The sequence below is a fragment of the Mytilus californianus genome, unplaced genomic scaffold (genome assembly GCF_021869535.1).
Source record: "Mytilus californianus isolate M0D057914Y unplaced genomic scaffold, xbMytCali1.0.p SCAF_7, whole genome shotgun sequence".
NCBI lineage: Eukaryota > Metazoa > Mollusca > Bivalvia > Mytilida > Mytilidae > Mytilus > Mytilus californianus.
The window spans coordinates 2,797,684-2,810,728 of record NW_026262723.1 but is presented as its reverse complement, the minus strand read 5'-3'; the positions used below and the strand labels follow the sequence as shown (position 1 = coordinate 2,810,728).

General features: G+C 32.3%; 1 long non-coding RNA gene across 1 annotated transcript; it reads right to left on the bottom strand.

The window, feature by feature from the left end:
• Window positions 1-211: 211 nt before the first annotated feature.
• Window positions 212-12,798, bottom strand: LOC127708040 (uncharacterized). Its single transcript, XR_007985130.1, has 3 exons — window positions 12,734-12,798; window positions 11,175-11,250; window positions 212-5,371 (listed from the first exon to the last, which is right to left on the bottom strand). It is a non-coding gene; the product is annotated as an uncharacterized LOC127708040 (long non-coding RNA).
• Between the last annotated feature and the right edge of the window lie 247 nt (window positions 12,799-13,045).

Sequence of the window (13,045 nt, the reverse complement as noted above, 5' to 3'; positions counted from 1 at the left end):
CCGTTCTGAATTTTCCTTGGAATTCGGTATTTTTGTCATTCTACTTTTTTACTATGACAACCTGTTTACTTGTCCTTAAATATTGCGAAGGATAACATAGAAGGAAGTTTAGAACCAACAACCGTCTGAATATCAGAGCAATGGCAATATTTCCTATGAACTTTCAAATAAATAATTTCTTTTTGGAGTCAAAAAGGAAAGGAGGACAATGGTTCGTTCGTCAATTCATAAAACTAATACAAATATTACATGGTAGTTAAAAAAGTATATAAAAAAATATTTTGTCATAAAATTTTTTTATTGAAAATTTTAATATAACATGGAAGATAACTCTAACTGCTTATAGATAATCTTTAATATGCCTTCAATCATTTATTCTGTCTTATTTTCAATGCACAGCATGTTTTTGTACAAAAAATAGACAAAAACAAAAACCCTCATTTTATATCTACTTACAAAGTATAGATACTGACGACATTGAAAATTGAAATACACAGTTATAATTATAATATACAATGTATTTTTTTTCCTTTTCTAGTTTGTGTAGACACATTAAATAGCTGTATTTTTGGTAATACCGGTATGTGTCGATGGGTTTTCTTTCTCACTAATGTGTATCTACTTTAATCAATATGATAATGTTAATGTATAATTGCTTTGTTAAGTAAGCGGGTAAGTTAGTAAGGCAATATAACATTTTCTCACGATGCACAAAATTATTTGTGAAAATAATAGCAGACGTAATATAATCTTGTTCAAAAATGTAAAGGACTATACAATTAAGCAATATATATCTTAAGTTGTAAACTAGACAATTTTATTTGTTAAATATATCAGCTTATATATTAAATAGGTTAACAAGAAAACACAATGCATAAGAGGTGGGGGTATTCTATTGTGTTGATAAGATGATATGTTATAAACGGATTAAATGTAGAAAAACTTCTCTTTGCATATCAATTTTAGACTGATGTTTCTAATATCGTTCTAAAACGTGACTAACTAAATGACAAAAAAAAAGAAACAGAAGGGGACATCCAAAAACTTACAAGTCAAAGAGAAACTGACGACGCCGTGCCAAATGAAAAATGCAATAGACGACGAAACGACAAAAAAAAATCACTAAATAAAACCTATAAGACTAAGCCACACGATCCCCACCAAAACTGGTGGTGATCTCAGATGCTCAGGAAGGTTAAGCAGATCTAACTATTGTAGTACATCTTATGTACACTTATCGTGTTGATCTGAATATCAAATGACATTTTTATGCACCACCTAGGGGCATTATGTTTTTCGGTCTGTGCGTCCGTTCGTCCGTCCGTCCGTCTGTCCCGCTTCAGGTTAAAGTTTTTGGTTAAGGTACTGTTTGATGAAGTTGAAGTTGAAGTCCAATCAACTTGAAACTTTAATTAGTACACATGTTCCCTATGATATGATCTTTCCAATTTCAATGCCAAATTAGAGTTTTGACCCCAATGGCACGGTCCACTGAACATAGAAAATGATAGTGCGAGTGGGGCATCCGTGTACTATGGACACATTCTTGTTTTATTTATTTAAACACGTCACGAAGATGTTTTTTCTCCAGTATTTTTCAAAAAAAGGCCAATGATGTAACATTTAAAGATGCCAGGATTATAATTTTGTACGTCAGACGCACTTACAAAAGACTCATTGGTGACTTTCGAATTAAAAAAATATATGGCTGAATACAGTCCGAAGCTGAAGAGTATTGAGGACCAAGTTACGGTAATCTTTTCCTGGGGTAGAAACAATAAATCAAAATACATCTGTGAATAATTTAATTTTGGATGTAACACGTCTTCTGATTGGCTGAAAGTGTTTTGTCTATCAGCTCATATACGTAATTTTGTCATTTGACCGTGACTTCATCAACGTTTTTTCATAATTTAGTCCGGCATAAAATGGAATTAAGAATTAAATTTTAAGGAATGACTGTAATATTTTTTCTGTCTATTCGAAATAACATAAAAAATGTGGTGCACACTTTAAAATTTAAAAAAAAGCCTGATTTATCAAGTTACAGATTTATCCCAAAAAATCAGTTTTCTATTCCAATTCTTTAATCAGCGAAGAGTGAAGTTTAAATTACATCCATGATAAAGATTACAACAAAATCTTCAAAATCACATATCACAAAATAACAAAACTTTAAATATAGGTGTAATTAATACAAATTTAAAAAAAAAGTTTATTAAATCAATATGTAATGAATATTTAAAAATATCAATAGGGCAATGAACAAATAACTTTTGATCCGAATCACTACAGTTACTAATACATTAATTACCATTTTGTTCAGTCTTCTCAACCTTCCAAGACATAAGATCACTTGTTCATGTGTATTTGTAATATATATATATTTATTAAGAAACTACCCCTTTACAACGGGGGGCACTTGCAGGCAGGGTACCTACAAATGCGTCTAAGAGCATATACAATGAATAATGTACAATGAAATAAAATACACATAGGACAATGTCATAGTTAAAAATTGATTCTCTTTAAAACAAGTAAACTTTCATTGTAATAATCTAGACATTATAAAAGGGTGATGAGTGGTGGTATAAGCTATCTGAAAGCAGCTATCCTTCTGTTGTGTCAAGTTTTCGTTCATATGATTATAAACGCGGACAATGTCGGCACAACATGCGTATAAGTCGAACAAAAAAGATCCATAGAGATTTCAGTAATTATAGTAAATAAAGGCAACAGTAGTATACCGCTGTTCAAAAGTCATAAATCGATTGAGAGAAAACAAATCTGGGTTACAAACTAAAGCAAACCGAGGGAAACACATCAACTATAAGAGGAAAACAACGAAATAACAGACCACAGAAGTGCAACAAAAAACAAACAACAATGCAACATTCATAGAAACGAACTATTAGATAACTACCATATTCCTGACTTGGTACATGACATTTTAATAAAAAAATGGTTGGTTGAACCTGCTTTTGTGGCTAGCAAAACCTCCGCGCTTAATGGTAATGTTAAATATGCCGTTAAAATGACAACATTACATGACGGGACACAGTACAAATAAATGCAAAAACACCAAAGACAGAGAAATACATAAATAAATAATGTAATAGTACATTTTGACATGTTAACCACAGAATAATAACGAATAGCTAAAATAGTTTAGGACAGTACGCAAAAACAGCTTAATAGAATTAAGAAGTGTGTGTCTGTAACACGAATGGAAAATTCTGAAGCCTTTTAAAATAATGTTAATGTAATTGATAAATGGACAGATTAATACTATCTGGACACTTAAGTGCAGAAAGGTCACAGACACTAATGATGTCGCTGTGATATCATAAACATGTTGAAATTGACATATTTGACCTGAAATTACCGTTTTACACATTGTTTTGGGAAAAATAGACATAAGCAACAGCTTTACTCAAAGATATTTTACGCAAATAAATGTAACATGTAACAATATATCTTTGTTGGTACAGCTGCTGCTCATATCTAAATGTAAACGACACGATTTCAAAATGAGGCTTTTTTGGCAGTTTATGCAGTTTTGCACTAAATTCAAGAAGTTTTAAGCCCTAAAGCAAATATGCAACACCAAATTAAAAAATATTAACACTGATGTCTACCAGAACTAGGTCTTATGAACAACTGAAGGATGTCAACTACATAACAAAATTAGGTCAATTGTTATGTAGTTGACCGTGAGGTAGTAGGCGTATTCACTCTATGGGGCATTTTTTAATACCACTGATACTTTGACATCATATTACACTGTGCTTTTCTATAAAACACAGACAATTTATTAATATAATGATATAGATGTGGACGTGATATTGCATTGTTATCTTGAAAAAAAAAATCCCGTTGCCAAGCTAAGTGGACAAGTTAAAAAATACGGGGCTACCGCTACCAACGTAAATGCCAATAATTGTTGATACCATTTACAGAGTTATCTTTTTATGCTTCCATTATTATAATGATATGTGGAGTTAGTGCTGAGGCACTTTCTAGTTCAAAAGGGGTGTCAGAAGTTATATTATAGCAAGCAAACACGTTTTCGTTATGTAGTTGACAAAATATCAAGGACACTATAAAAAATTAAAATAAATCTGAAATCATAGCAAGCTACTATCTAAAGCCTTTATAATATCATTCTACATTTTATTTTCTATCTTAAAACAGAAAATTGTAAGATTTGTGTAATTACAAAAATGTCTATTTTGATATTTGGTATTTTTGGAGTGGGGACATGTAGTTTGGGGTAATTTTAGAGCTTTGAGCACGATTTCAAAGAAAACCCATGTACCTTTTCCTTATTTTTCTTCTGCAAGTAGTATAACTTACGGTGCACTATGCAAGACACCAACATTCAAATAATGACAAAGCCTACATTTCCTCACAGGTCAGCCGTAAAAGAATATTGACTGATTTTGGAAATGACCCATATGTGAATGTGCGTGGTATCTTATTTTATCTTAATATTATCTTTATTTGATTGTTTGTCACAAAGATTATCATAGTCATTGTGTTTAATAAAAACAATTATTAAATGATATGAGCAAATAAGCCCTAATACGGATAAGTCAGCATGTGCAATACTGAAAACATTCCATTGTAGATATAAATCAAGAGTTTATATTGCTTTTCGAACAGGGCCAATACGGAAAAAACAAGGCCAATACGGAAAAAACAGGGCCAATACGGAAAAAAGCCGTATTGGCCAATGGCCTAATACTGGACGTTCACTTCCGGTTTCAATTTTCTTACGCCATTACTTAACTTTGGTGGTATCGTTATGCATAAAAACATGTGTATTATATTTTTTGAATTAAAATCATAAAATAAACAGGTTAAATGATGTGCAATGTTTTGTAACGTCTTAAAGTCTTGAAACGGAAAAACAGGGCCAATATGGAAAAAAAGCCGTATTGGCCCATGGGCTAATACGGAACGTTCACTTCCGGTTTTTAATTTTCTTAAAATCATTTAATAAAAGTGTTATGAACTGAACTCTTCGAGTCTCGGGTCCAATACAGCTAACCTTGAATCTATAACAGGGCCAATACAGAAACAGGCAGTTAATAACACTATAATACTAACTCGAATATGTAATTATTATATAGGATTTTATACCTAGTCTTCTTTAAATATTCCATTTAATTCAACTTGTTTGGATTCCTATGAGTTAATGTTGTAATATGTATTAGTGTTGAGCGTGACAGCATATGATTGATCATCAGCGTCCCTGGCCGGAGTCAGATCCTGGTAGTTAGATTGGTCCAATTCGATTCTATTTTCGTACAGGGTCGAACCACTATGCTTGGAATTGTCTCGAAAATTCTTTAAAATTGTCTTTCGTCTGTCAAAAATAAAAAAAAAAGATATTTGAGTTAAGTTAAGGCAACAGTAGATCACCCAATTTCAAGCCTCATATATTGATTAAGGAGATAGTAGAGCGGCGAATGTTGAAAAAGACGCTTAGTTTACGAGTTTAAATTACCTAAATACCTCATACTAGAATATTAATGTCGTAAAATGTCTATCGATTATTCAACTTCAAAAAAATATTTATCGTAAATGTCAAATGTGATGCCAATGACGTTAAAACTACCTTAAGGATGTATTCTTCTGACGTTTCAGTCTCGTTGAAATCTCGTTAAGGAATTACTTCCAAAACATGTGATACAAGTGGAAAATATCAATGAATTAAAAAAATATCATAATCAAACTTAACTCTGTGAAAAAATTGTGTATTTACAATAAGTAGTTTTTAAATAATAAAATTTTCAAATTTTATAACCAATCAAGTCGGTCTCATTAGCCAAAATGTTGAGAAAATGGGTGAGGGGTACAATAAATGATTTTACCAGATACATGTACATACCATATCAATGTTTACTTTAAGTTTCAAATTTCTTAGATATATATTTTTTCAATCATTTATAACAAAGAAGTTAAAATAATAAGCTTTTTGTTCTAAAAAAGAGAAAAATCCCCAATTTACAAAATTGAAAACATGGTAAATATGACACAAAAAAGCAATACAATTTTATAAAACTTTCTTATATTTACACCTACCTATAGTTTTTTTAGTTAAATTTATTCAGATTGGTCCACTTCATCTTATGTGAAAGTATGAAAAAAAAATTAATTGTGAAACTGTGATTTTTTTCATGATAATAGCCCAAAAATGGGTAAAAATTGACGAAAAATGGGAAAATCATCAAAATTGGGTACTTTCAAATGGCTGTAGCAAAAAAAGAACTGCACCACCATATGATTTTTTCTCACCAATTATTTGTTTACAGTCATATAACCCAAAAAATCAGGATAAGAAAGAAAGTTTAATTGTAGAAATTTTTGGCTCCTCAGAGGTGTATTTCCTTAACTGACGTTACCAAACTGTCATCAGAGACCCCACTACTGTTTCGATAGAGTAATCTCATAATGAACTCTTTTCTAAACATGATTTGTGAACTAAATTTGTTAATATGGTTACTCTTGAACTTCATACATTATGAGGGTATTTTTAGTAAGTGCTATATTTAAAGCACAGAGCATCTAAAATTTTTTGGAAAAAAAAACCACGTCTTTTCACCAAGCATTATTTACACGTGCAATAACTGTGTATTTTAATGGTACAACCGTAAAGCCGTCGTAAATTACTTCAATCGACTCGATTTACTTTTTGAAAAAAATTAGTAATAAGCAATATAATTGGTTAAACATCTGCATTTTATCAGAATTTCGATTCCGGATATTTGTCACACATGAACCGACACTGTTATTGTTTCTAGTTATACGCCCACATTAGACAATTTTGCGATTGTTATTATAACGCGTTATTCTTGTTTGCTTTAGAATTTCTGAAACTGCGATTTATTTATGTTGTTAGGTATTGTTGTTTAGTGACAATTTGTTGAATTTAACCGTGAAAGTGACAATCATTGTAGGGTGCGTTTGGTTTTCAGGAGTGTTTTAGATCTGTTGGATATTCAAGTATAAAAGGACAATTACACTAGTTCTTTAAAACTGGCTCCGTCCAATGCCAAGAAAAGGTGGTCTGAAATTGGAGTTGACAAATACATTAACTGAAACTTTGTATTTGCTAAAATTTTAAGAATAGCAACAGAATCTAGAAAAAAAAGTCCGCTAAATGCTGCAGTAGTGAGACGTGACGTTTTATTTATTTATTTCAATGAACAATGTAATGATAAGTAAACTGATTCAACCATAGTTAGGTATCACAGTTCTTGTTTTAAAAGCTACACAATTAAACATAATTTGAAATCAGTAGCACGACTGAAAGGGAAGCACCAGATATGAAGCCAGATTTATCCAATTCTTTGTTGAAAGTAATGTTGACCCGGCCTATCCATTCATAAAAGTGTATAATTTGCAAGAAAATGTCTCATAGAAAGTGAAAACATAACATACCATGCTGGAAGATAAGCAAATCTAAATGATGGTGCTGTTAGAGCAGGCGACGCTGATATGATATACCAAATATAAAGCATGAACATTTGCTCAATAACGCGGTTTGACCACATGCTAGCCATAAAGACCAAATTACTCAAAGAGTAGTTAAAATAATAGACAAAGACCTTATTCGTGAATAAAAGACTCTTGTTATTTTATCAATGTTGATAATGTACCAGTCTTTCTTATCAAGTAACATTAGTAAGATCTACTGCAATTACTGCGAACTCAGTGCTAAATTTGAGAATAATACATGGATGCCATAGTATTCTTTTCTAGTGAAGGACATGGTAAATCGAACAGTTACTTTGCAAGCGTCATTTCTATTAGCGACGCCTTTAAAGCCGCGAATAACTTTAAAGCAAAATTGAAATTCAAATTTCTAAAATTGTCCTCTCCGCCACTCCACTAAGATAAAATCAAAGTAACACACAAAAATATTGAAGGGAATCGCATAAACTCTTTAAGGAGCGAGACGGGATTTGTCTACTTGGTAAGCGTTTCTTGCAATGCATGTATCACCCGCCTTTAGAATCCACACTCGGTAACAGACGACCATTCAAAGTCCGCAAAAACATGTCACTAGTGAGTTGATACACAGACACATCGTATCGGTACCCGATTTGTGATGGTTGTCGTAAAACTTCTGTTGTGTCGGTTTCAGTCGTTCTCCTTCAATTAAACATAAATAGCTTTTTAAATCGACTACTGTATGCACGATTATATTAATCAATACTTCTTTACCAATGCTGCACTTGAGCGAAAATTTTGCTATTGAGATCACTGCAACATAAAACCGGGTCGGACGATACAGAGTGGAGAACAACAAAATATGTCATAGAAACACAGAAAACAACATTTACAAAGATAAAAGGACAAACAGACGAACAACAGCAAGCAAACTAAACTACAGCAAAGTAAAGATTGAGGAACGGTTGCCCTCTTTTGGAAGGGTAGGAAATTCTTGCTCCGGCTGTGGGAACCGTCGTCTTGCATATTTCAAGTATAAATCCGGTAACATGTTGCGTTTTTAAATGAGGAAAAGATGTTGAAATGTGTACAGGATTATAACCTGTATTGTAGTCATCGTTTTGTGTGCACATTGAATGATTGCTTGATAGATTTATTTGTAAACGTAGATAATATAATTCCCTCTGTTTCTAATATGGAAATCAACTTTAACAATGTTAATACTGGTTTAACAATACTTTGGTATAGACGAAAAATTTTGGAATTATGATAACAAACTAATAAAATATGACATGATAATGTATGCCCCTTAAATGAGAAGGGCTTACAGGATATAACTACAACTATGTCCGTTTTTCTGATGGTGACTGTTGGTCCTCGAGGGTATAACTAGTCTATTAGCTCAATACATCTGTATTAGTATGACAATACGGATTTCATTTTAGTGAAATATTTTGTTATAAGTCTAAGAAAATATTTTTAAGGATGTACTTAGGTCAGGTTTAAGGATTTTTTATTAGATTTCGGACTCCTTGGTTTTTTTCCTACGATACAGGGTAAAATATGTTGTCCCATAACACCCATTTTTCTTTTCATATAAGACTTAAATAGCTCATAAAAGGTCATTTACCAAAATTTAAGCAGATTCTAGATTTCTTTTTTTCCAATTTGACACCCAAATAATATAAATGCAAATATAAAGTAAAACTCCGAGTCAGCCTTTTCCCGCCATTTTTTAGAAATGAAATATCTCGAAAAGGAGATCCACAACCTTTCAATATTTTTAGCTTATTTTGTTCCTTAACTAATGCTCTTCTGACTTATAGTATCAATTTTAAATTCTAGATTTTTTTAATTTCACCTAAGTACATCCTTAAGTTAAGAAATATATCTCTCTCATTCATAGATCTGATTCCTTGTCGGGGTTTTGATTTACTTTTTTGCTCTTTTTCGGTTTATCAGCTCTTCAAAGCATGTATTTGTTTTTATAAATATTTTGGCATAGAACATCGCTCAAGTGATAACAATTCTCAAAATGCTCATATAGTGCAGTACAATTACATAAATTTGCGCAATTCTGATGCAATACAATTGATACTGTTACACCAATCTTATGTTAACGTCAGAAAGTTGGGTAATGTAAAGTCTTGACAACTTCCATACCGTCTTCAGGTTTTGAGATAATTTTAGAGAGAAGAAATGTTAGTTTATGTGTAAGTTTTGATGGGTACAAAACATTTAATATACTAATATTTTGGGCGTTTATTTTTTTCATCATTTATGAGAAAACCCGATGTTTATATCTCTACCATAGTTTTACTGAATTTTCGCAATCTATTGTGGCTGATAGGTTAGTGGTTATACCTTGGTCTGCTTTCCATCTCTAACACATCGTCTGCCGCGATGTCAACTGACCATATAATGTGGTAGAAATGGTTCAGCGTTGTCGGGTTCTATAAATGGATGTCTGTTAAAAATCAATCCTCTTACTATGCCTGTGAGACAGACTAGACAGATGAATATAAAATTGTAACGTTACTTAATCAATCTCACTTTGACCAACCACTATCACAGAATCCCCGTATTGATTAATTCTTTTGAAACGAAATAACTTTGCTGAAGTCATTCGTCAATCTGACATGACTTATAGTACATTGTACACAAAACCTCCGTACCAATTATCCGTTAAAGTAGCGGAAATAATTACTACCACTGCTATCATTACAATAGCATCTACTAGTTGTAGTCATAAACATCATTATGATAATAAAAAAAGTAATAATAACAAAAAAGACTATCATTATTATGAAACATAATGAGATTCATAAAGTTAGTTATTAGCGAATCTTTTTATAACGACGATAATATTTTGCAGAGATATTTGGCCAGCAGTACTACCCAAATACTTTAAATGAAAAAAAATTAATAGTCATATAAAAAGTACTAGTATTATATTAAAAGTGCAATTAGTAAAAACTAAGGGAATCGCATGTACTCCAAAATGATACTAGATGTGTCGACAGGGTAAGCGTCTCCTGATGTGCATGCACCACAATGAGAATCAACACAACTATTAAGGTATATCAAGACCTAAGATCTTGAAACATGACTGTAGTAAATTTAGACACAGACATATCGTATCGGTCAACTAATTCCTGAGGTTAACCGTAATTCATGTGGAGTGTCAATTTCAGTTGTTTTTCCTTAACACTCTGTTGGATCAGTGTTTGTGTAAGGAGCACACCCATGCTTATAAAGTCCTATAGTGTGAACATTGATGAGCGTAAAGTATCAATTGGGATATGTAAACGTCATAAGATGGAGCGGAGTTGACAATTGAAAAGTTGAAATCATCACGTTTTTCATGGATTCTTGCAATTGTTTGAAGTCGTTCATCAGTGCCTATATCGAGGAAAAGATCAAGTTATGAAGCTGACATTCTAGTTTCCGTAGTGTCCTTTATTTGAAGTTTACTGTGAATATGAGATGCAAACATGCACTGGAATTTGGAAAGAAAGGTAAAGAAAAAAGGTGAAACGACAACGGTCAATAAATCTATAAAGATTGGGACCTGCAAGAATCACGGACTTACTTTAGTTATTAATCACTTTGAAAATAACGCAGTTATTCATTATTTATTGTTCTTCAACATCATCACTTTCGAATACCAGCGATAGTAAATATATTTCTATTTCCATATTTACATAACATACCTTGATTGATAAAATATTGTGAATGCTACAACCATAACAATCACAACAGCACATAATGAGCCAGCAAACACTTCAACTGAAAGAATATATACTATTTCAAGAATTGTGAAAGATATCAAAAGCACAAAAAACGTTACAAGCAATTCTTTTTGCTTCGCATCACGGTGCGGAGCTATTAGTTTCAGTCGATATACACGCCATCTTGAAATAATTACTTATCACATATAGATTCTGATTGGTTGCTTTATGATGCGGCTGAGATACAGCAACAGCTATTGGTTTAAATTAGATAAAGAATTACAGACTTTTCTCGTGTCATTAAAAGAGGGACGAAAGATACCAGAGGGACAGTCAAACTCATAGATCGAAAACAAACTGACAACGCCATGGCCAAAAATAAAAAGACAAACAGACAAATAATAGTACAGATGACACAACATAGAAAACTAAAGACTAAGCAACACGAACCCCACCAAAAACTGGGGGTGATCTCAGGTGCTCCGGAAGGGTAAGCAGATCCTGCTCCACATGTGGCACCCGTCGTGTTGCTTATGTTATTACAAATCCGGTAAATAGTCTAATTCGGTAAGTCACATTCGTGAAAAGAATTCATGTTCGTTTTTTTATGCATATATTGCACACTGAAATTCAATATTGAAATATCATTTATTAATACGTGTTTATTTGCTTTGTTAATCTGCAATATGCACGATTTGTTTTGCTAAACAATGTTCCTATACAATGTTTACAAAAATGTATTATCTGTATTTCATAACTTCGGCCAATCTAGGCACACCTCTGGAGTCGTGTCTATTTGTAAATTAGGATAGAGCGAAGCAGTCCACAGCTTTTAAGAAAGCTCAAACTTGTTTCTTTTACTTTTGTATTTTTAGCGATATTGAATTATCATGTAGATACGTTTTCTGATGTTATGATAAAATCGAAAAAACCGGAGAGGATCAGATGGCAGACACTATTATGTATGTCGATGTACTACTGGACGATATAGTAACTTCTGAAATAGCCAAAACAAAAAAGAAATATTACATTTTTAAATTGTAAGGGTAGGGTAGAACGCTTACCAACATTCTGTCCGAAGTCGGTGGGCTTTGATTCAATGGTTGCCATTAGTTGGTGTCTGTCATATCTATTTTCCGTTTATTGTTTTGTAATAAGTCAGGCCGCTGCATTTATCGTTTGAATTGTTTAATATTGTGTCATGTCAGATCATTGTATTGCCAACTATACGGTATGCATTTTGCTTATTGTGGTCTTATTTAAGCCTGTTGTTCAGTCATTGTCGTTGGTTCATGTCTGTCATATTTGTTTTTCTTAAATTGTTTTGTTATAAATTAGGCTGTTTGTTTTCTCAATTGAATTGGTTTATATGTTTCATGTCGGGGTATTTCATAGCTGACTATACGGTATGGTTTTTCTCAATGATGAAGTCCATACGTTTGCATATAATTGCTTACATTCACTTCATTTGAACCTTGGTGGATATTTGTCTCATTGCCAATCATACTACATCTCCTTATTTTTAAGTAGAATGTTCTAACCTGCAATCCTGTTTTGTTGCGTGTCTTCTGCAAATTGAAGAGTAAACATTTAATAAACAAAATTATACTAAAATTAATTAAAAGCACTTCAATCTTTAGACACAACTTTCGTTTATAAATCAAAGAAGTGATAATTTTAATCGAACTTCTTCATTCATTATGATAGCGAGTTTAACGAGTAAGGACTTTAATACACTCCTTCATAATACCTTCCATTATTATAAAGTACCTTATATACTTCAAGAAGATACAGACCAACAACATAACTTAAACACAAACTTTCCGGCAGCGCCTTCATAAAGAGAATATATA